Source organism: Saimiri boliviensis, chromosome 14 (genome assembly GCF_048565385.1).
Source record: "Saimiri boliviensis isolate mSaiBol1 chromosome 14, mSaiBol1.pri, whole genome shotgun sequence".
NCBI lineage: Eukaryota > Metazoa > Chordata > Mammalia > Primates > Cebidae > Saimiri > Saimiri boliviensis.
In genome coordinates this window covers 338,777-361,169 of record NC_133462.1, presented here as the reverse complement: position 1 = coordinate 361,169, position 22,393 = coordinate 338,777, and the positions used below count along the sequence as shown (strand labels likewise).

Below are 22,393 nucleotides of genomic sequence, written 5' to 3'. Positions count from 1 at the left end.
TTTTGACTCCAGGGTACATTTTGTGACATCTACAGACATTTTTGGTTGCTGTGCCCCTGTCATGTAGTGGGTAGAGGCCAGGAATGCTGCTCAACATCCTGTAGTGCTCAGGACAGCTCCTCAAAAAAGGATTATCTAGCTCCATATGTCAGTAGTGCCAAAATGGAGAATCCACCTGGGTATAAATCCAGCCCAGCAACGTAGCTGACATTTTTAAAACTTCAAGCTGGGTGTAGTGGCTCACACCTGTAATCCCAGCACTCTAGGATACAGAGGAGGGCAGATCATTTGAGGTCAGGAGTTAGAAACTAGGCTGGGTCATGCGGTAACCCCCCCCCCCCGCCCAGTCTCTACTAAAAATACAAAAATTGGCTGGGCGTGGTGGCTCACACCTGTAATCCCAGCACTTTGGGAGGCTGAGATGGGTGGATCATGAGGTCAGGAGTTCAAGACCAGCCTGGCCAAGATGGTGAAACCCCAGTCTCTACTGAAAATATAAAAATCAGCTGGATGCCGTGGCAGGGGCCTATAATCCCAACTACTTGGGAAGCTGAGGCAGGAGAATCACTTGAACCTGGGGGCGGAAGTTGCAGTGAGCTAAGATCACGCCACTGCACTCCAGCTTGGGCAACAGAGTGAGACTCTGTCTCAAAACAAAAACAAAACCGCAAAAATTAGCCGAGTGTGCTGGCATTCACCTGTAATTCTAGCTACCTGGGGGAGGCTGAGGCACGAGAATCGCTTGAACTTGGAGACGGAGGTTTCAGTGATCCAAGATTACACCATTGCGCTCCAGCCTGAATGACAGAGCAAGACTCCATCTCAAAAAAACAAAAACAGAAAAAAAAAGCAACCTTCAAAATGATTGGTCAGGCTGGACCAGCAATCATATAAGCTTGATTTTAATAAATGGTGTCATTAGCTAGTTTATACATGATGTACTTTTTAGTATACCGTTCACTGTTCGCAGTATTCATAGTTGGTATGATATAAGGAAGATTATCCATTTATTTTATTTTTTTGAGACAGGGTCTCAATTGTCTTTTTTTTTTTTTTTTTTTTTTTTTTGAGACGAAGTGTCGTTCTGTCTCCCAGGCTGGAGTGCAGTGGCATGATCTGGGTCACTGCAACCTCCACCTCCCGGGTTCAGGGGATTCTCGTGCCTCAGCTTCCCGGGTAGCTGGGGCTACAGGCGCATGCCACCATGCCTGGCTAATTTTTGTATTTTTAGTAGAGACTTGGTTTCACCATGTTGGTCAGGCTGGTCTCAAACTCCTGACCTTGTGATCTGCCCACCTGGGCCTGCCAAAGTGAGCCACCATGCCTGGCCAAGACAGGATCTCAACTCCTTCACCCAGGCTAGAGTCAGTGGTTTAATCATGGCTCACTGCAGCCTTGATTTCTTGGGCTCAAGTGATCCTTCCACCTCAGCCTCCCAAGTAGCTGGGACCACATGCATGTGCCACCATTCCTAATTTTTTTATTTTTTGCAGAGACAGGATCTCATTGTGTGACCTAGGCTGATCTCAAACTCCTGGGCTCAAGCAGTCCTCCCACCTTGGCCTCCCAAAGTGTTGGGATTACAGGCATGAGCCACCATGCCCAGCCACCTATTTTTCTGAATAATCTTTAAGGATTTATTGTGGAGATTTTCAAACATGAGTAATATATTTTTGCTGGTACTCCCACCCGCCTCCCCCGCTCTCCTGCCCTAGATACATATACATATACATATATATATATATATATATATATACACACACATATACATATATATATACACACACACATATATACGTATATATGTATATATATATATATATATATATATATATATGTATATATATATACGTATATTTGCTGTGCACTGATAGTGTGAAAGCAATGGTGGATAAAACTGCCGAACCTGAGTTCAAAGCAGGGCAGTGGGCAGTGGTCCTGAGGTTGTAAAATATTCTTCCCCACTGGGCATTACACTAAAGCAAAAAAAAAAAAAAAAAGCCAATTTCACTCTTACTTCTTTTTCCTTTTGAGACTGAGTCTCACTCTGTTGCCCAGGCTGGAGTGCAGTGGCGCAATCCTGGCTCAGTATAACCTCCACCTCCCAGGTTCAAGTAACTCTCATGCTTCATCCTTCTGAGTAGCTGGGATTACAGATGTGCGCTGCCATGCCTGGCTAATTTTTGTGTTTTTAGTAAGAGATGGGGTTTCATCATGCTGGCCACGCTGGCCTCAAAACTTATGACCTCAAGTGATCCGCCTGCCTCAGTCTCCCAAAATGCTGGGATTACAGGCGTGAGCCAGTGTGCCAGGCCTAATTAATTTTGTTAAATCTCAAGTAGAAATATATTGTCATTATCACATCTAAACAGATACCATTAAATATCTAGTGTTCAGATGTTCTGGGTTGCCTCATAAATTTTGTTTTGTTCTCTATTTGTTCTGTGGTAATCATAATCTAAACAAGATCTACACAGTGCATTTGGTTGGAATTTTTCTCTTTTTTTTTTAATAGAGTCGTGAGTCTTGTTCTGTCACCTGGTTCCCTGCAACCTCCGAGGTTCAAGCAACTCTTCTGCCTCAGCTTCCCCAGTAGCTGGGACTACAGGTGTGCGCCACCACACTCAGCAAATTTTTTAATTGTTTGTAGAGATAGGATTTTACTGCATTGCCTAGGCCAGTTTCAAACACCTGGACTTAAGCGATCCTCCCACCTTGGCCATCCAAAGTGCTAGGATTACAGGTGTGAGCCACTGCACCCTGCCAAACAGCAGTTGGAATAACTGTGTTGAAATGGTTGAGCATTGGAACTCGTTAGCATCAGAACTTCTTGCGTGCATTTTTGCTTTTTGGATGTTGGAAGTGTCACAACCTAGCTATCCAATCAGAGCAGAGCTAGCTTCCAGGATGATAGAGCCAGCTTTGTGGTTCATCTCTAGAGGTTCAACAAGACCCTGTCGATGGCCAGGTTTGTTTCTCTGCACTTACTTCTTCGGGGTTGTCCTCAAGACATTTCCTGTGTCAGCTCTCACTTTTCACAGCAACTCTGGCCTCATACTTTAGCCTGCACCACCTTCTATCTCCTTAGATAACCTTCCATTTGCATCGCTAAATGGTGCATCCTCAGGCAGTGTCACAATCATAGTTCTGAAAGTTAGTACCATTTTACGGATAGGCAAAATTAGGCACAGGACAAACATTAGTAGTAACTAGAGCAAAAGTAACCAGCCCAAGCTAGGAAGTGGTCGAGTTAGAATTTGATGTCAGCACCCAGCTGACCATGGCTTAAACAAATGAGGCTTTGTTCAAAGGCTGTCTTTTCAATGGCTGTGTGTCATAACCAATCTTTTCTGCAATTCTCTTAACCTCTCCATTGTGGTCACAGGGAGACTACTATGACTCCAGTCATTGCATCTACAATGAAGACTGAAAGAAGGGGGAAGGGGCAGGCCAACGCTTATCTCTGACGATGTTTCAAAGAAAAGGCATTCCCAGAATCCTCCAGCACATGCCCACCAAAGCCTCATTGGCCAAGGCTGGGTCAGGGGGCCACCCTAATACCAATGGGGCTTAGAAAGGTCGCATTTACCTTTATAACCTGTGTGGTGGAGATAGGTAGGAGAGAACAGTCTTGGAAAGTGGATGATGGAAGCAACTAGCAGTATCTGCTGCTTTTCTCCTTCCGGCTTTTGGGAGAATTGCTTGTGCTCTCCATTCCCTTGGTGACCGCTCACACCTCAGACCCTCTGTCTGCCCCGACTGCTTCACAGAACCCACTGCAACCACTGTCCCAGGTACCACCACCATGGTTGTGAAGCTTGCTGACCTCTTTGCAAACCTCTATCCCCTGCACTGTGGGGTTCCTTCCAACTCTTCAGAGACTTCTCGACCTCCCGTCACCCCTCCTAAATGTTGGGGTCCCTGGGGTCTTGTCCCAGAGCCCACCTTATGCTCCACGCCCTCCTGAGGTGTCATCCACATCACTACCTTTGTGCTGCTCACTCCCAAATCAGTCTGGTGCTTCTGAGATTTGGGCTTCAGGCCCATACAACTGCTGTGTGCTGCCGAGCAGCTCCCCAAACCCAGCCTACCCCAAACAAAACTCATTTTCCACCCAGACCAGTCTCTGCTCCCCTGATCCCTTTCCTAGCGACTGCTTCCACTCACCATCCTATCATGGAAGCCAGAAAATCAGTCTTCTTGACCTCTCCCTTTCCTCACTCTGTGGAGTTAGACGTCCTGTTGATTTTGCCATGTAAGCATCTCGGATCCGCTTACTTCATTTCACCCCCACTGCCATCAACAGAGCAGGACGGCCCAAAGAGGAGAAGTAACGTGCTACCAAACAGCCCAGCCGGATTGTGAACCAAACAGTCTGACACCAAAACCCTACTCTTGATCGTTCCTCCTTTCTGCTCCACCAGCAGTTTGGGGCACAGGCCTAGGAATCCAGACAGGAAAGCTCTCCTCTGAAGAGGTGGAACCAACAGTAACAGCATGGTTCTAGACAGCTCTGGAATCAGGCCTGTGATTGCCTCATTCCCACCACCTTGACCCCCAGAACAGCCAGTCGTGAACTGGTCACGGTTGATACTTCTCTGAGGGGACATGGGATTGGCTGAGGTTATAGCAGCCTCACTGGGTGGTAAGCTCAGATGAAGCAATCAACTGGAACTCAACGAGCCTTGAGTTCTCAAAGGGGATATGCGAGGGTTCTTATACATCTTCTGTGGAGGGCAGTTTATCAGTCACTGAATTACAAATACATAAACCCTTTGTCTCACCAAACCTGCTGGGAATGAATCCTATATATATATTTGTATGCGTGCAGGCTACATGGATTTCATTATGCTACTGATTTTAAAAGTAAAAATTTGGAAACAACCTCCATGTCCACCGTGGGGAACTGGCTAGGTCATTTATGGTGGAATGGTGATCATAGCCTTAAAAAGGAAGACTCTTTGTATACAGCTTGATTATATCTTATCTGAAATGCTTGGGACCAGAAGTGTTTCAGATTTTTGCATATTTTCTGTTTCTCAGTTCACATTTTCTAAGCATGATATTCCTACTGATTTCCTTGTAGATATTTTGAAACAGATAAGAAACTCCCTCGGTGGAAATTACTGTTAACTAGGGAAAACACGTTTTTTTCTGTTCATAAAAGTAATGTGAGTTCTTTGTAGCAAAACTTGGGAAATGCATAAAACAAAAAAAAAGGATGAAAACTTGCGTAAAATTCCTCATACTTTAGCCGTCCATAGATGGTCCTTACCATTAGGATTTTATTAATTTTCCTTGCAATTTTTTCTTAAAATATGCACATGTGTTTACACATACATGTAGTGTACACTAAATTTTGCATACACACAGAGAAATATATATGTGTATAGTTCTATCTTGTGTTTAGAAATTTGGAATCCCTTCTAGTTCTCTTGTAACATGTGCTTACTATATTTTGAAGATTTTCTCTATGAATTTCATGTAGCTTTTTAAATTAACTTTCAGGAGGATTGTAACAATGTGCTCTCCAACTCAGTATTTTACGAGGCTTGAGTTTTCTCAAAGTGGGCATGGGAGGGTTTCTTATACATTTCCAGTGGGAATGTGAATTGATACCACTTCTGTGGAGGGCAGTTTATCAGCCACTATCTAAATTACAAATACATAAACTGTTTGTCTAAGCAAACCTGCTGGGAATGAATCCTACAGATACATTTGTATTTGTGCAGACTGTTTGTACATGATTTTCATTATGCTATTGATTTTAAAAGTCAGAATTTGGAAACAACCCTCCATGTCCACCATGGGGAACTGGCTAAGTCATTTACAGTGGAATGGAGGTGATGGCCTTAAAAATGAATACTCTTTATATACAGGTTAAGTATCCCTTATTCAAAATGCTTGGGACCAGAAATGTTTCAGATTTTTGAATTAGGGATGCTCAAACTATACTAATACAAGAAAAAGCTTGAAGATATTCATAGGCATCCAAGATAGTTAAGTAGAAAAAAAGCAAGGTATAAAACTGTAGAGTATGTTTCCATGTATGTAAAGATGAAACAGGCGGCTGGGCACGGTGGCTCAAGCTTGTAATCCCAGCACTTTGGGAGGCCGAGGTGGGTGGATCACGAGGTCGAGAGATCGAGACCATCCTGGTCAACATGGTGAAACCCCGTCTCTACTAAAAATACAAAAAATTAGCTGGGCATGGTGGCAGGTGCCTGTAATCCCAGCTACTCAGGAGGCTGAGGCAGGAGAATTGCCTGAACCCAGGAGGCGGAGGTTGCAGTGAGCCGAGATCACGCCATTGCACTCCAGCCTGGGTAACAAGAGCGAAACTCTGTCTCAAAAAAAAAAAAAGAAAAAAAAAAGATGAAACAGGCTGGGCATGGTGACTCGCCTGTAATCCCACCACTTTGGGAGACCGAGGCTGGTGGATCACCCGAGGTCAGGAGTTCAAGACCAGCCTGACCATCATGGTGAAACCCCATCTCTAATAAAAATATAAAAGCCAGGTGTGGTGGCGCACACTTGTAATCCCAGCTACTCAGTAGGCTGAGGCAGGAGAATCGCTTGAACCCAGGAGGTGGAGGTTATAGTGAGCCAAGACTGTGCCGTTGCACTCCAGTGTGGGCAACAAGAGCAAAACTCTGTCTCAAAATAAATAAATAAACATTTGCTTATATGTACACACATAATCTGTGAAAGGGTAAAAGTAGCAAGCATACTAGTTGGCCAGGAGAATTGGTAGGACAGTGATGAGGAATAATTTCCACTCTTTATCTTTTTATATTTTTGGAATTTTGAAACATGTAAAATTACTACCAGTTAAAAAAATAAATTAAACAAAAATCTGAACTCTTTCAAATTAAAGTAAGTTTGATAATTTCTTTCATTGTTTACTGTCTGCTTTCCCCACCAACAATGTTCACATGAACAGAGACTGTGTGTCTTGGTCATATTCATACTTGTTCTACATATACTTGTGTGTGTGTGTGTGTGTGTGTGTGTGTGTGTGTGTGTTCAGTTAGCAGAACCAGTTGAGTGTAAAACAGCTTTAACTCGATGATACCAAAGAGATAAGGTAAGATAAAGGTTCCTGGATGGTGGCTGTAGCACACATAAATTTCCAAGTTACTTTATTAAATTTCCTGTATCAGTGAGCCCCAATTGTAAGAGTCCCCTACATACAAGTTGGACCGAACCGTCAAGTCCCCCATTTCCAGTGTTATCTGCATGTCCTCCAAGGTATTACCTTCATTACCCTCTTTTCAAGTTGTTCCTGTAATAGGTTACTGGGAAGAAATCTGCATCCAGTCTGAAAAGCGGTCTCCCATAGGTCTCTCGTAAGGAGACCCAAGATAAACATCTTACAGAATGCACGATACAACATGGTAGCTACCAGTTATATATAGCTATTTAGATGTAATTTTAAAAAATTTTATTTATACTGAGAGGGACTCACTGTGTTCCCCAGGCTGGTCTTGAATTCTTGGGCCTAAGTGGTTCTCCCACTGTGGCCTCCGAAAGTGCTGGGATTACAGGTGTGAGCCACCACACCTGGGCCTAAATGTAAATTTAAATTAATGAAAATCGAAAACAAAATTTAGTTCCTCAGTCACTAACCATATTAACTTTTCACTAGTTAAAAGACATTTCCATAATTTCAGAAAGTTCTATTGGATGGGGGTGTAAAGGTAGATAGCTGATAGAACTTTTAAAGTCCCCCTGTGATGATCTGACTGTAGTGGGAATAGGGAGGAGTAGGCCGAGTCAGTTTGCACATTGGGAGCCTTCTCCACTAGGTCATACAGGCCTTGTGTGTATAGATTGAATTATGTGCTGCACTGTCCCCGAGCACCTCCCCTGCATCATGGAGGGAGTCTCCTGGATATACAGAAATAGGAATGTATAGGGACTGCATACACATGTTACTCAATTTCTAGTTAAATGGCGGGAGATTGGGGATAAAGAAATGGTGGTATTCATATGATGTAATACTATTCATGTTTCAAAAAGTTTTCAAAAAATGTTTAATTTAGTGGAGAAATGTTCTGGGTCAGTGGAATAAAACGAGTGTGTAAAATTAGATTATGATTGTTTTAAACTCTATACGGACAAACCTAACTTGGAGGGCGTTTTGGAAATCTCACTTTGATACATGAAAACTGCCAAGATCATTATAAAGAAACAACAGGATCCATTCTAGATTGAAAGCAATTTCAAATTAGACAGTAGAGTGTAATGCGTGTTTAGTTTGTGCTTGAATAAAAGATGAAAACTACGGAAGGCATTCGGACAACTCTAGAGTTTAGCATGTGGACTGGATTGGTTACAGGCTTCAATGTCGTTTCTTGGGTGAGTGGAAGAATGTACGTGTTCATAGGAGACATCTGCTTAATTATATACAAGGTTCAGGGGGAAAGTATCTCCGATATACTTTTATCGGAGATAAAAGTGTCTACGTATGTGCGCGTAGAGAAAGAAAAAAGTAAACATGCTATACATTTAAAAGAATATACGAAACTATGGATGCCAATATACTTCCCTTCTAGTGCTGACAGGTTCTCACGCTTTGCAGTTCTCACGCTTTGCAGCTCCCACGCTCCCTTTCCGGTCCCGCCACGCTCTGAACTCCATTTCCCAGAAGGCCTTGTATCCCGTGCATGGCCGTTATCAAGCAGGTAGCTCGCAGGGCCTTCTGGGAGGTGAAGTCCTGGACGGTCGTGGGCCACCAGGCGGAAGTGCGTGCCGGAAGTGCCGGCGGAGGGGATGTCAGTCGCGCGGTCAGCCTCTCTGAGGAGGCTGCCGCAGTGGTGAGTCTGTGGGTGCGGTGGGGCGGCGAGGGTGATTGTGAGGTACGGCGAGGCGCTCGTGGCCTGAGTGTGCTGGCGGTGGGTGTGACTGAGAGGGCGGGTGGGACCCGTGAGTGAAGCGCGGACCCGGGGTCGGCGCGGTGTGCAGGGCGGGGCGCGGTCTCCCGTGTCTGGCCAGGTGTTCGCGCTCCTGCGCCCGCGGGAGGGGAGTGTGCTGCATGTGTTGACGCCCCCTGTCCGTGCAGGTGTGACCTCGGTGGCGTGAGTTTGCCTTGCACCCCTCGCCGTCACTCCCCACTCCGCCTGCCTTCCGCCCCTGGCAGACCCTAATCCACTTCGTGTGTCTAGATTCGCCTGTTCTCAACACTTCGTGTAAACGGAGTCATACGATCCGTGGTTTCGTGTGTCTGGCTTTTCATCACTGGACATGTTTTCATACTCCATGTGTTCGCTTTTCATTCCTCTTTATGAGTGAATAATGCTCCGTTATGTGGATGTACCACAGTTCGTTTAGTCACTCATCAGCTCATGGACACTGGGGTTGTTTCCAACTCTTCTGATATTATAAATGCTACTGCTGTAAACATTCATGTACAGGTATTTGTGTGGATGTATATTCTTAATTTGGGAAGGGGAGGCCATTGGCGGGACCTAGGCTTGGGGAGAGCCTAGCCTGGGTGCATTTGTGTCTGTCCCAGGAGCGCCTGTGTGCATGGCCATGACCACACCTGCTCCTTACTGCTTGTGCTCACTAGCCGTACTTCATTTTCCAGAATCCCAGGCCTGGACCCCTGAGGTCAAAGCCAAGAGCCCAGGGCCGCAACTGGTGTGTATGATCAAAGAGAAGGCAGCAGTGGCCCTGGAAACAAACTTGTCTCTGCAAGAGTCACTAGCAACCTGGGACCTCTGCCCAGGACTGAGACCTCAGGCGCTTCCTACCCTGGAGCTACTGAGCCCAAGCAGTGTGGAGACAGAGCAGAGCAGAGGTGACGGAGCCTGAGGTGCCAGGTGAGGGCAGATGGTGGGGTGATAGTCACAGTGGTACAGGTGGCAGATACAAGGCTAGATATTTTCAGAAAACAGATATCCCTCCAAAACACACCCTACTTCTGCCGCCTTAATTCCACTGCCCTGCCTTCCTCAGCCTGTTCTAGACCACTACCTCCTAATGGGACTGCTTCGTCCCATTGCCCCCTTCATCACTGTCCACTCAGCATTGGGTAGAGAGGGTCTTTTACCCCTGACTGGTGAGGCCACCCTTCACTTTAAACTCTCCATCACTGCCCAGGCCATCGTAGTATGGTTGGCAAACTCTTCTGTAAAACACAAGCAGCAAATGTCAGCTTTGTAAGCTCGGAGGAAAAACCAAGGGTGTTATGAAGGTACATATCTAACGAGAAAAACTCATGTCCATACGTTTTATTAATAAAATCCAAAACTCCAAAACTTTGTTAAATATAATTCATTCCTTAAATGAATGAATGAGCAAAAAACTTTTCACAGGTAGTTCCATTTTATAGAAATGAAACAGACCCCGAGGGAAGTGAGCAGCCCAGAATGATGGCAGAGAGTGAAGATTTGATCCTAGATCTGACAGACTCTACTATCATGCTTGCCATTCTCAGCTTAGGAAAAAGATGGGGAGGAAGGTGTGGGTACTGGGCAAATCAGGGCCCAGATAGTCTGTTCAGTACTCTTACCTCTGTAGGAAGGAACAAAGGGCCCCACATGGGCTCTTCCTTCCTGGGAGTATCTGTTAGGACCTGAATTCGGTACAGCTGGAATGACCAATTTTTCTGTCTTTAGAGCACTCATCCACTTGATATCTCACTTTGTTCTCACATAGTCCTCATATGCTGTCCCTGAAGCCTCAGAACATGGAGCTGAGGCCTCAGACTGTAACAGGGCCCATAATTTAGTATGAAATTCAAGAATAGGCTGGGCCTTTTCTCTTGGGAGGCCAAGGCGAGTAGGTCACCTGAGGTCGGGAGTTCAAGACCAGCCTGGCCAACATGGCAAAACCCTGCCTCTACTAAAAATATAAAAATTACCTGGGCATGGTGCTAGGGGCCTATAATCCCAGGTACTTGGGAGGCTGAGGCAGGAGAATTGCTTGAACCCAGTGGGGGGTAGAGTTTGCAGTGAGCCGAGATTGTGCCACTGTACTCCAGCCTGGGCAACAGAGCAAGACACTGTCTTTAAAAAAAAAAAAAAAAAAGTCTGGGACACCTTTTCTGGAAGGACTAATTACTATTTGGGAGCTATATAAGGTGCTGAAATTTCCTAGCCCTGCACTCTCTGATACGGTAGTTACTAAATTCAAATAAAATAGCAAGTTCCATTTCCCAGTCACACCAGCTATGTTTCTAGTACTCAGGAGCTTCATGGGGCTGATGGTGCCATATTGGACGGCACAACTTCAGAACTTTTCCATCCTCACACAACATTCTAGAGTTTAATTTGAATGTTAGTTCAAAGGCACACTCCTGCGCCTTTACCAAATTCACTAACCTGAGCACTTGTATGTCTGTAAAAAATGGATATGTATTTTTGAAAGCACAAAGTTTCAAACCTCTGCCTGCCAATCACTCACCAAACAACATTTGGTTTAATTTCTCTGTGCCCCAGTTTCCCAACCTGTCAAAGAGGGTGATGATGACACCTCCCTTTGATTTGTTGAGAGTACCACCAAAGGTGTTTGCTGGGCAGCCTGACCAGGAGGTGCTCAGGAAAGGGGAACTACTGTCATTTGGTGGCAGTGGGTCCCCTTATCTGGCCAGCAGTGCCTGAACATTGTCACACTCCAACACACTGTCCTCATGTTAAGGAACTCAGCATCACACAGCCAGCCCTTGAGAAGCCCACAGCCAGGGGCAATGTGGGGGCAGCAGCACAGGGGGCTGTGGCTGCCCACGGGCACCCAGCCCAGGTCCAGAGGAGGTACCCAGATGAGGTGAGGTTTCTGCGTTGAGGGCTTTATGTTTCAGAGGCAGGTGTCTGAGGCACAGCTTTTTTTTTTTTTTTTTTTTTTTTTTTTTTTTGGCACAGCTGTTAAACATCAAATCAGGAATTCTTTTTCTGTGGAGCCCCAAGCCCAGTGATTCCCTTGCCCTTCCTGGGAGTCAGGAGGGGAAGGAGGGTGTGAAAGCGGCGTGGCTCTAGGCAGCACGGATGCCATGAGGTGTTCATGTTCTGTTTCACTGAAGTCTTTTCACAGAGTGATGCCATTCCATCCTCCTGGGAGTATGTCCTCATTATACTCTCTAGGAAACAGGCTGAGAGCTGGGATATAGTCAGTCAGAGGCACGCAATGGAGTTGCAGGTCCCAGGCCTTTGCCTCCCAGGCTGCATCCTCCCTGGGTCACCCCAGATCCACAGAGGCTGCATGTACCTCTACACTAGTGCCCAGGGCAGCACCATATCCCCAGGCTAATTCTGAGGAACATGGGTCACCCCATCACTACCCGTACAGATGCCTTCTTCACGTGAAGGGCACAAGTCACCTCATCAGTCAACGTGGATACTGCCTTCTCCTCAGGCCCCACCTTCTTGGCTAGAGGTCTGATCCCGGGGTGGGGCACATGCTTTGCTGTAGAAGCTCAACTCAGACAAGCATCATACCCTCTCAGTAACTCATATCTTTCCCATAAATTTGGTTTCATTGTGTTGCCTCACTCAGGGGCAGAGTGAAGATCAAGTGAACTGATAACTGTAAGGTGTCCACAGCATGCTTGGCATATAAGTAAATGTTGGGGGCTGTGGTTGAGTCAAGCCCTGAAGGGTGAGCAAGAGGAAGCAGGCCCGGGTTAGGTCTGTACTGGGTTGGCAGGGCCTTGGGGCCTTAGGGTCTCTGGGACCTAAGGGCAGGTCTAGCTACCCTCATAATCCCTCCACTCCCCCAGCTCTTCTGTCTCAGAGGAGCATCGAAGAGGATGAGATGGAAGCACAGGACACTGCATTCCTGGCAGATGCTGTCCATGTGAGTTTCCCCAAATGGGCTCAGCATGCGCATTCGTTTCCATCCCCTTCCTGTGGCACTTCTAATACCCACACAAGCCCTGGTGTGCACATCTCAGGGTAAGGTCTCTTCTTTAACCACAATCCCTCTTCTTCCTCCTCCTCCTCCTCCCACTCATCCCTGGTTGGGGCTTAGAGATGAGGAAATGGATAGAGGGACCCACATCTGAGCAGATCTGGGGCATAGGGGTTCTTTGTGAGTACTGCACTGCTTATCAGTCAATACCCAGGACAGAGACAGAGTAAAGCCTGGCATGTGTGCTTGGACCCATGAGAGACAGCAGTGGATGAATGAGTGAATAGTGGCACTGAGCCACACCTGCCTTGCAGCTGGCATCTGGACAGAGGGGAGGGGCTTTGGGGGTTAAGAATGGAATATTGGGGCCGGGGTCACGCCTGTAATCCTAACACTTTGGAAGACTTTGGCAGAAGGATTCCTTGAGGTCAGGAGCTTCAGACCATTTTGGATGACATAGCGAGACCCTGTCTATAAAAATTTAAATTAAAAAAATTAGTCAGGTGTAATGTCATGTGTCTATAGTCCTAGCTACTGGAGAGGCTGAGGCAGGAGAATCACTTGAGCCCAGGAGCTCGAGGTGACAGTGAGCTGTGATTGCACCACTGTACTCCAGTCTAGGTGACAGAGCAAGACCACGTATCTCAAGATGGGGTTTCACCATGTTGTTCATGCTGGTCTTGAACTCCTGACCTCAGGTGATCCACCCACCTCGGACTCCCAAAGCATTGGGATTACAGGGGTGAGCCACTGCGCCCAGCCAAGACCGCATATCTTTTAAAGAATGGAAAGTTGGCTGGGCGCTGTGGCTCACACCTGTAATCCCAGCACTTTGGGAGGCCAAGGCGGGCAGATCACCTGAGGTCAGGAGTTCTAGACCAGCCTGACCAACATGGAGAAACCCCATCTCTATAAAAAAGTAAATTTAAAAAAAAAGAATGGAAAGTTGGGGTTCTGAAATTGATGTTGCCACATGACAGGTCCCTGGTCCTTGGGGTTTCCAGGGAGACACCACACAGGCGAAGGGACCATCAATACAGCTAGGCTTGGGACCTTAACCCTGGATCACATCTCTGAAGGCTTGGACAGCTTCTCAGCCAGAGCCTGGGGACACCACTCTGGTGGCAGGAAGGGTCTGGTTGGGGCACACGTCAGGGATGATGTAGACATGCTGTTGGCCTTCAGGGCCTCCCCTACTAAGTCATGAAGGAGGTGGGGATCACACCGGAGTGACATCACTTCAGTAGGGGTAGGGGGAGCTGGTGAGGGCTATCCAGCTGTCCCTCTGGAGTCTACAGAGCTGAGCACTTAGGGGAGATGGTGACAGATTTCACAGTTCTGGAGGGTGGAAGTACAAGATCAAGGTGTCAGCATGACTGGGCTCTGGTAAGGACCTTCTTTCTGGCTTGCAGATGGCTACCTTGGTGTGTTCTCACATGGAGCAGAGAAAGAGGGTTCTAGTTTTACTTCCTTTTCTTTTAAGGGCATAAACCCATCATGGGGGTCCCACCCTCATGACCTCACCTAAACCTAAATGCCTCTCAAAGTCCCCACCTCCAAATACTATAACCTTGGGGATTAGGGCTTCAGTATATGGATTTGGGGGCATACAACAGTCCATAACACACCGTGAAGGTGGGACCTACAGCGCCCAGCACAGAATCACGGTGATAAGGGCACCCCTCTTTAATTAGGCCACTTAGCATCCCCCAAGACAACAGGGCATTTTCCAGAATATTAACCTACTGCCATTCCCCCTGGGACTACCCTTGTCAAACATGACCCATGACTAAGCCACCACGTGTGATGTTTCAGAAGCCAGTGACCTTTAGGGATGTGGCTGTGGACTTCACATGAGAGGAGTCGGGGCTGCTGAGCCCAATGCAGAGGATCTTGTACCGAAATGTGATGCTAAGGAACTCCGGCAACCTGGTGTCTGTGGATGACGCCTCTGTCTCTTCGTCCTTGTCACTCACGTGTATTTATCCCCTGCCTTGTCTTCAGTTACTCACATGTTTATGTGTCCTGTGTTCCCCAGCCAGGTCCCCTCTGTGGAGAGACTGACATTCCATCCCATATCACCAGGAAGAGACTTTTCCCATTCTTTGGCTTATATGCTGCAGTGTCTGATCCTGGCTGACTTGGAACAATATCATCCACATTTTCTTCCTCCTTTCTCACCATTGACAGGACTTCCCGATTCCAAACCAGGTATGATGTCTCAGCTGGAGCAGTGGGAGGACCCATGGACCACGGAAAGAGACATCCCAAGTGAGTGAAATGAGAGTTTCTATGTCAGATTGGTGGGTTTTTTTACTTCTCTTTTGGGGCAGAGAAGTACAATGTGCATCCAAGGTAAAAGATCCAGTAAGTGAAACAGCCCCAAATCAAACCCCATGTTCATTAAGCAGTCACTTCGCCCGGCCCCTGACAACCTCTGATCTTCTTCTGTCTCTGTGGATTTGCGTGTTCTGGACATTTCATATAAATGGAAATTAGAAAACTTGATATAAATACATAAATTCACATATATATACATATATGTGAATGTATATATACATATATGTGTGTGTGTGTGTGAATCCAAAGTGCTGGAATTATAGGTATGAGCCACCGTGCCCCACCAGGGGACTGTTTTCATTTTCAGGCCTGACTCAGGCTCAATCACAGGGTCAGAAGCAGGTTCTGGTTGCAGAGAAGACATTGATTGGTCACTATCATTGATTGTCAGTGTCTGGTAGTTTCAGGATCAGGGCAAGTTATTCACTGGCTTAGAATAGGGGTGCTGGCTGGGCATGGTGGCTTATGCCTGTAACCCATCACCCTTTTTTTTTTTTTTTTTCTTTTTTTTTTTTTTTGAGAGAGAGTCTCGCTGTGTTGTCCATGCTGGAGTACAGTGGTGTGGGCTGAGCTCACTGCAGCCTATTCCTCCCAGGTTCAAGCAGTTATCTTGCCTCAGCCTCTCAGGTAGCTGGGATAACAGGCCTGCATCACCATGCCCAGCTAATTTTGTTTATTTATTTATTTTTTTTGAGAGGAGTATCACCCAGGCTGGAGTACAGTGACTTAATCTCCACTCACTGCAACATCCGCCTCCTGGGTTCAAGCAATTATCCTGCCTCAGCCTCCTGAGTAGCTGGGATTACAGGTGCCCACCACCATGTCCGGCTAATTTTTGTATTTTTAGTAGAGACGGGGTTTCACCATGTTGGCCAGGCTAGTCTTGAATTCCTGACCTCAGGTGATCCACCCTCCTCAGCCTCCCAAAGTGCTGGGATTACAGGCATGAGCCACTGTACCCAGCTGGCTAATTTTTTTTTTTTTGCCCAGTGTGGAGTGAAGTGGTGTAATCTCAGCTCACTGCAACTTCTGCCCCCTGGGTTCAAGCAGTCCTCCTGCCTCAAAGTCTGAATAGCTGGGATTATAGGCACTGACACCACACCTGGCTAATTTTTGTATTTTTAGTAGAGACATGGTTTTGCCATGTTTGCCAGGCTGGTCTCAAACTCCTGACCTCAGGTGATCCACCCGCCTTGGCCTCCCAAAGTGCTGGGATTACAGGCGTGAGCCATTGCGCCCGGCCCAAAAGTCCAAAATTGTTGTAACTGAGCTGAAATAAAGTTGTTGGCAGGACCACACTTTTCCTGGAAACTCTAGGGGAGAATCCCTTCACTTTTTCTTTTTTTTTTTTTTTGAGACGGAGTTTCGCTCTCGTTACCCAGGCTGGAGTGCAATGGCGCGATCTCGGCTCACCGCAACCTCCGCCTCCTGGGTTCAGGCAATTCTCCTGCCTCAGCCTCCTGAGTAGCTGGGATTACAGGCACGTGCCACCACGCCCAGCTAATTTTTTGTATTTTTTGTAGAGACGGGGTTTCACCATGTTGACCAGGATGGTCTCGATCTCTCGACCTCGTGATCCACCCGCCTCAGCCTCCCAAAGTGCTGGGATTACAGGCGTGAGCCACCGCACCCGGCTCCGTTCACTTTTTCTTCCAGCTTCTTTTGGGTGCTGCCATCCCTGGGATTGAGGCTGCATCACTCCAGTTTTTGCTTCATCTTCATATTGCTGTCTTTATTCTGTGTGTCTCAAAATTCTCTGCTTCTCTTTTAGAAGGGTACATGTGGCCAGACATGGTGGCTTAAGCCTGTAGTCCCAGTACTTTGGGAGGCCAAGGCTGGTGGATCATGAGTGCGGAGTTGGAGACCAGCATGGCCAACATAGTGAAACCCTATCTTTACTAAAAATACAAAAATTAGCCGGATGTGGTGGCATGCATCTGTAGTCCCAGCTACTTGGGAGGCTGAGGCAGGAGAATCGCTCAAACCTGGAGGCAGAGGTTTTGGTGAGCCAAGATTGCTCCATTGCATGCCAGCCTGGGCAACAGAGTGACACTCTGTCTCAAAAAAAAGAAAAAAGAAAAAGAAAAGGTACATGTGACTACATATAGGGCCCACCTGAATAATTCAGAATAAGCTTACCTTCTCAATATCCTTTTACTTAAATCACATTTTTATGCCGTGTAAGGTAACCACCACTCCTTTACCATATAAAGTAATTGTAATGGGTTAAATAGTATCGCCCAAAAAACTTAAAGTTCACCTGAATTAAATTCTTACTATTTTGAGTCAGAGTCTTGCTCTGTCACCCAGGCTGAAGTGCAATGGTGATTTTGCACTTTGGCTTGTTTGAATCTCACAATTATGTATTTAATTCTCAAAGAAATATGTATCTTTAGCTGTTTGTTGACACTAATACAGATGATTAAGGAAAACAGCTGATCTTTGGGGAAGGCAGCTACCAACACTTTATACACACACACGCACACAGACACGCACACACACATGCACACACACACACACACACACACTATATATATATATTATTTACAGGGAAAATTTTTAGGGTTTACAGAAGAGTATGTGATTGGTAGTAAGAGACATACAGAATGTCTATGAAGAAATTGCATTTTCTATTTCCTTTACATTTGAACTTCTTTATAGCTTAAATATACCGTCTTGAGATGGCACATTCCTACAATTGAAGAAGGGGTCTTGAGATCCCCCTAAACTTGCATACCCAGTTTTTTGGATATTGTAATTTATTGATTTTAGCTTACTGCAGCCTTGACCTCCTCGACTCAAGTTTCCTTCCCCCTCAGCCTCCCCAGTATCTGGGACTACAGGCACATGCCACCATGCCCTGTTATTTTTTTATTTTTATTTTTATTTTTTGTAGAGACAGGGTCTCAATATGTTACTCTGGCTGATCTCAAACTCTTGGGCTCAAGTGATCCTCCCACCTCGGCCTTCCAAAATGCTGAGATACAGGCGTGAACCACAGCACCTGGCTCCACTTGAATTTTAGAACACGACCTTATTTGGAAATAGGGTCTTTGCAGATGTAATTAAGGATCTCAAGAAGAATCATCCTGGATTTAGGGTATACCCAAAATTCCATGACTGATGGCCTTATAAGAGACAGAAGAGAGAACACAGAGAGATACACATAGAAAGAAGGACATGTGAAGACAGGCAGAGATTGGAATAATACGTGCATAAGCCAAGGAAGGCCAAAGATTGCCGGGACCCACCAGAAGCTACAGGGGTGGAATAGGATGGTTTTTCCCTCAGAGCCTCCAGAAAGAATCAACTCTGGTGTCACTTTGATTTCAGACTTCTGGCTTCCAGAACTGTGAGATAATACATTTCTGTGTATTTTAAGCCATCCAGTTTGTGGTACTTAGTTATAGCAACTCTAGCAAATTAATGCAGTTATATTCTGAGAATTAGCAAGTTAATATATCTTTATGGAGCCATTTTTTCCCAGCCTACCACACAGGACCTCATGCCTTAGACAAATACCACCATTACATATTAGCTAGAAAATAATGGGCACATTGCTTACCTTTCTTTAGGCCCAAGGCCCTATAAAATATCTTGGTTTTTGAGGTTGTGGTGTTCATCTGCAAATAGTGGGTGCATGTTTGCTGAGTCAGGCTGTGTTCCAATGAGGAAATGGTGAAACAACCACAGTGAAGCCCAGCAGGTGACTTGGCTCTCTGTAACCGTGGCCTGTGCCTTTCTGTGCTCCCTTCCATCTCCTCTCTTCACCACAGTACGGAGTAGGTGAACATAGCAAACCTTGGGCTGTCATTCCTGGGAAGGCCTGGTGCAAGACTGGCCCTTGGCTGGCGTCTGGGAACTTGGATTTGAGGAAGGGTTCCCACCATTCCCTAATGGATAATTCAGGCCTATATACTGTGTGTTGTACAAACTGTGTGGTTCATGTAAAACACCTTCCTTCCTTCCTTCTCGGGGTCTGAAATTTCATTACGTGCCAGGCAGAGGGTGCCTGTGTGACCAACCCTTAATAAAACCCTGAGCACTGAGGCTCTAACAAGCTTCCTTAGTACACAACACTTTACACCAACCAAGGAAGCTCACCCAGGCCTTGGTGTTCAGGACATTTACCAGGGGATGATCGTGTGGGCATGGAGTACACAACTGACTTTAGTCACTTAGTCTCCCCTCCACCCCCCACCCAGTGGTCAGACTATTACAGTGTGGCCCAGGGTTCCCCACCATAAATCACATTGTTGACAAACACTTGGCCTGGCCCAAGGTCCTCAGGTAAACAAAGACACTCTTAGAATGATCACTTTCCTTGAACTAAAAGAAACCAGGATCACAAATGATTTTGTTGGCTTTCTGCATGGTAAGAAACCAAAAGGATTATTGTAGTGGACTGAATTACTCGCTCAGTTCTTCACCATTCCTTGCATATGTACACCCATGGCCATATTTATGGTTCTTCCCACCGAAGGCAGCATGGCGGTCCCCACCCATTCCTTGAGTTTAGGTGTGGCCCTGTGACTTGGTTTGGCCAACAGAATCCGAGCAGAAAAGGAGAGCATGCTAGTATTGAGTCCAGGCCTAAAGCCTACTGTGTCTCTGCCATCAGGATGAGACAAATGCAGCAGACCTGGACCCAAACTGCAGCTTAGAGCCAAGCCCAGCCTAGATCAGCCAACCCTCAGACACATGACAAAAATAGGCAGTGTTTTTTTTTGCTGTGGGTCACAGAGCTGTTGTAGCTGTTTGTTACTGAGCAACAGGTGACACAATTGCCAAATTAAAGTGAATACTCCCTGAAAAAGATAAGGTTTGAAATTTGGGGAGAGGATAAGAAAGAGACAAAGGGAGAGAGAGGGAGGGAGGAGAGTCTACTCAGGAGAGTCCAGAGGCCTGAGGGTAGATTGAACAGAGCAGAGGCACAGAAGGGGTGACCAAGGGAAACGGCCTTCCAAATTCTGGGGTGTGGACTACAGGTGCCATGGTGGGTACAGGAGATGAGTGGGAAGAATCTAGCTAAGAAGCTCCAGGCAAGGGAACATTGTTGTTCTGTCATTCATTCAGTCATTTTTCAGCCAGCTTTTTTTTTTTTTGAGACAGAGTCTTGCTCTGTCACCAGGCTGGAGTACAATGGCGCAATCTCGGCTCACTGCAACCTCTGCCTCCTGGGTTCAAGCGATTCTTCCGCCTCAGCCTCCTAAATAGCTGGGACCACAGGCATGCGCCACCATGCCCAGCTAATTTTTGCATTTTTAGTAGAGACGGGATTTCACTGCACTGGCCAGGATGGTCTCGATCTCTTGACCTTGTGATCCACCCGCCTTGGCCTCCCAAAGTGCTGGGATTACAGGTGTGAGCCACTGTGCCCGGCTCAGCCAGCTCTTAGTACCTAGCCCTGTGTGAGGCATCAAGGATACCCTGTCCTCAGCTAAGAAAAGGGCAGGACGCCTCTCAGGCCTAATAGCATAGACTCACAATCTAGGCAGAAAGGAAGCCAGTGAGGAGAGATTCCATTGGTTTTCCAAGTCACCCTATACCCATTAACTGTCAACCAGGGCTCTCTTCTTTCTCTCCCTGGCACCGGAGTCCCCTCCAGCTGCTGCCCTATCTCTCTCATCTCTTCCTTAGAGTCTCCCCAAAAAGGGGTCTAAGTATCCCCACACTGATGCCACTGCCCTTTTCCCCCATTAGGGAAAACTGTGTCCCACAAAATTCACATGTTGAAGTCCTAACCCCCAGTTCACCTCAGAATATGACTATTTAAAGACCTGTAAATAAGGAATTAAGGTTAAAGAAGATATGGATGGGTCCTAACCTAACATGACTGGTGTCTTTGTAAGAAGAGAGAGAGACACCAGGGGCCTGTGCAAACAGAGGAAATGCCATGTGAGGACACAGTGAGCAGGCAGCCATCTGCAAGCCAAGTAGAGAGGCCACAAGATAAACCAACCAAACCTGCTGACACCTTGATTTTGGGACTTCCAGCCTCCAGATCTGTCAGAAACTAATCTTACATCATTTAAGCTGCCAAATCTGTGGTCTTTTTTTGTGGCAGTCCTAGCAAACTAATACACCTTCCCCCACCCATAATCAGAGGACATTACCAGGCACATGGGTCAGCCTTCATCACCCCTCAGACACTAGTTCAACCCATCAACCCTATCACCTATACCAAACTTATCCAAACCACAGCCCATGGGCTCTATGTGGCCCAGGACAGCTTTGAATGCAGCCCAACACAAATTCCAAAACTTTCTTAAAACATTATGAGGTTTTTTTGCGATTTTCAATAAACTCATCAGCAATCGTTAGTGTATTTTATGTGTGGCCCAAGACAATTCTTCCAGTGTGGCCCAGGGAAGCCAAAAGATTGAACACCCCAATACACCTTCAAAACAGATGCAGATCTGACTATTCGTCAGCATCTCTGCCACCACCACCCTGTCTGACCTTCCTGATCTGACCTACCTGCCTCTGGTTGCATCCTTGGTCTCTCTGACTCCACTCTAATCTTCACAGTCCTCTGCAGCAGCCAGAGATTTCCTATGAAGAGCTAAGTCACAGCTTAGTCTTCCTCTGCTCAAAGGCTCCCACTTCTCTCAAGGTAGAAATCAAATTCTGTATGTGAGCCAAGTGTGGTGGCTCACACCGGTAATCCCAACACTTTTGACAGGCTGAGGCAGGAGGATTGCTTGAGGCTGAGTTCAAAAGGAGCCTCGGCAACATAGTGAGATGCCGTCTCTACAAAAACTAAAGTCCATCTGTGGCTCCTAAGCCCTTCAAGATCTGCCCCCACGGGCCTCCCTGTTCTGTCCTTGTCCCTTCCCGTCTCCTCCCTTGATTCACCCCAGGCAGTCTTCCTCATCCATGCCACCTCCTGACGTGGGCATTTGTGTTCCATCTACCTTGAACTTCCTCTTTCTGAGTTCTTCCCACTCTTCAGGCCTCAGCTTAAATACCAATTCCTCAGAAAAATGACTCGTTTACCATCTGCCTCCCCATGCAATAACATCACCGCCATAAAGGCAGTCCAGGTTTATCATCATTGCAGTATCCATTCTGCAGCGGTGCTGGCTGCCTGGAGTGGGTGCTCAGTATTTATTTGTGGAAGGAAAAGAATATATGCACATTCCAGCTGCTAGCAATCTGCAGGGCAAAGTCTGAGAACAACAGGGGATGTGAGCACAGG

General features: G+C 46.5%; 1 protein-coding gene across 2 annotated transcripts in view; it reads left to right on the top strand.

Annotated features, from left to right (window-relative positions):
• ZNF8 (zinc finger protein 8) overlaps positions 1-18,573 on the top strand; it is a 34,292-nt gene extending 15,719 nt beyond the window's left edge. Inside the window, exons 5-6 of one of the 2 annotated variants that reach the window (XR_012513732.1) lie at positions 15,043-15,123; positions 18,089-18,573. The gene's annotated coding sequence lies outside the window, so the exon portion shown is untranslated. Of the gene's footprint in view, positions 1-2,515; positions 6,896-15,042; positions 15,124-18,088 lie in introns of those variants that run through there. The other variant, XM_074385779.1, reaches the window with a different exon arrangement.
• The last annotated feature ends 3,820 nt before the right edge of the window (positions 18,574-22,393 follow it).